The sequence below is a fragment of the Silene latifolia genome, chromosome 9, assembly GCF_048544455.1.
Source record: "Silene latifolia isolate original U9 population chromosome 9, ASM4854445v1, whole genome shotgun sequence".
In the NCBI taxonomy this organism is placed as follows: Eukaryota; Viridiplantae; Streptophyta; class Magnoliopsida; order Caryophyllales; family Caryophyllaceae; genus Silene; species Silene latifolia.
The window spans coordinates 23,370,813-23,373,581 of NC_133534.1; positions in this window are offsets into that span (position 1 = coordinate 23,370,813).

Below are 2,769 nucleotides of genomic sequence, written 5' to 3' on the forward strand. Positions count from 1 at the left end.
ACAATATTAACCCATTACATCCCCTAATTTCGGCACATTTGGATAACAAGTAATCCATTTTATTTTTGTCAATTGTCAATATGTCACATGTCATATGTGACATAAATTTGTTATGTAATTTTTAACATATTAAAAATCAACGTATTAATAAAAATACGTCACATACAAAAATCGACTTAGTAATTTCACAATTACTTGTGCCAAAATATTTTACCAATTTATAAATCACAACAGATTGTATTTATAATAATTCATTCAATTTTGATTGTTTCTTTAAACAATAATTTCATCCGAGTAATGATACAATTCAATTACTCAGACCGTATCTCATTTAATCACATTTCAATTTGATACGTAAATTTTTCTTCCAAAAATCGTCCGTCAATTTTCAAGTAATTTAATTAACTCGTAACATTATACGATTAATTAAATAATCAATTAAGAGTGTTGCCCTATAGGTATGACCTAGGGGTCAATCGATCACCATGCCGCACGACGTAATGTCAAACTCTAGTCAGCCAACCATTACCGATATATGTTGACCAGTTGACAGTAACAATATTACTTTCCAATTGAATTCTATATAATGAGACTTAAACATGTGATCATCATGATCAACAGTCGTGATCGCATTATTGTCGCAGGACACATATTCCAACAGTGCATGTCTATTATTTCCAAATAACCGACGATCAAACCCAACTAGACTATGAATCATCACCTCAAGTAGGTTAAACACATAAATAATCTGCGCAAAACACGATATTCAAAATCCAATCTATGCGACGATTTGAAGATGTATCAGAAAGAAATAAATGTACCCACCATAAGCAGCTAATTGCTTAAATCTATTTCATCGAGAAGGACGAAGCGGATAGCGTTATACAATAATAGTAGCAGCATATGTATTACATTTTTAACAACTTGTTGAACTAATTGTAATAGGTGAGCTGAATGTGAAACCAAACATTGGTTTCGCAGCACCTAGGTCCGAGTTGAAAAAAAAGCTGAAAGTTTTATAGTTAAGAAAGCATAGCAAGCTGCTAAGACTTGAGAAGACAAACATACCTTCTTCACCAAAATACTGACAACAATGAAACACACGTCCAACTTTGAACTGGTTAAAACAGAAACCTTAAAGCATAGAAAACTATAACAAGTGGAGACATAACAACCTTTGAAAATGGTAAGGGCAGAGCTCCATTATTGGTACTTCAAAATATCAAGGCAAATGTTGTCATTGCCTTAATGTTTGGTCCGGAAAGCTACCTAATCAAAAAGCGGAAAATAAAATTATAAGCAGTGGAAACTTTTTGCGTATTTCGATATTATATACATAATAATTAAGGAAACATATTGCGTATTTCGATATTATTTAAATTAAATGGAGCAGAGGTGGGGAGGAGACGACGGGAATAATCAAACAAGGAACATACAAGGTTATTAGATGCTGAATGACATATATGAAGGCAACATCTAAGTAATCATAATACATGGATAGATGACCATAAAAAAATAACCAAACAAACAGTTGAACGAAGCCAATCACTAAAAAGAGTAATGGAAAAAACCTACAAACACATTGGATTTGTTTTGGATCAACAATCATACTATACCAACACGAGTTAATTTCAAGTATTCCATAGGTTCATGACACTCGAGCTCTCTATCTGCAGGGGCACCGAGGACCAAATATTAAACTATTACCTTTCTCTCGATTTTTCTTCAGACTTTCAAATGTTAGACTGGTCTAGGTGACTTTCTGTTCATACCTGTCTAATAGGTTTTGAGTATAGGGCACAATTGTCACCTTGTTGTTGTTGAAGGATATTATAGAATGAAGGGCTTACGAATAAGTATGCATCAAAAGTATCCAAGTTAGAATGTTTTCAGAGCTTCTCATTACAAAATTTGGCCAATACTACTTTTAACTCGTTCATCTCGGGTTCATCGCGGGATTTATCGGGCTGAGTTGGCCGATACATGTTACAAATCGGTCGTCTCAGCCGAAAATTTCCTATTTTTAATTTACCCGATACAACTTCGGATATCTCGTATCAGCCGCCTCGATACTGATACATCTCGACCGAGATTTTAAACCATGTTCATAGGACATAGGTTAACGTTTTAGTGAGCTACTATATTCACCCAAGTGCCCATTGGAAATATGAGGATCCTAAATTTGATGTTCCAAGTTTTATTTTGTGAAACACTTCATAATTATACATGGATTTTGTCCTTCTTCATGTTTTTAGAGTTTTTATGGGCACTTAGTTCTTCTCTGGGTAATATGTATGGTCTTGTGAGTATGGATGGCAATGTGTAGGGTTTGGGTAGGGTTCACCCAGACCCGGATCCGGACCCGAGATTTTCCCTTTGGACCTGTACCCGATCCAGACCCGCAAGGGTCAAAAATTTGAGGACCCATACCCGGACCCTATGAGTAAGGGTCGGGTCTGGGTCTACCCGTGGGTCCGAGTTTCAACCACTTTAATAGCAGGATTAACAACTATGGGGTCTATAATATTAAAAAAAGAAATTCATACTACTTTAACATTATGAGTTTATTAATCTCTATTGTACACTACCAAATCCAATATACATATCAAAGAGATTAAGGAAGACAAAGAAGACCTAAATTAATTTTACCTCCAAATACATGTGAAAGAATCAAACTCGGAACCCTAAAATCAATATCGTACTTGATAGCCTTCTCCATCTGACCGTCGCTGGCTGCCGTTAATGGTGGTTGTCGGTCGCCGCCTATTA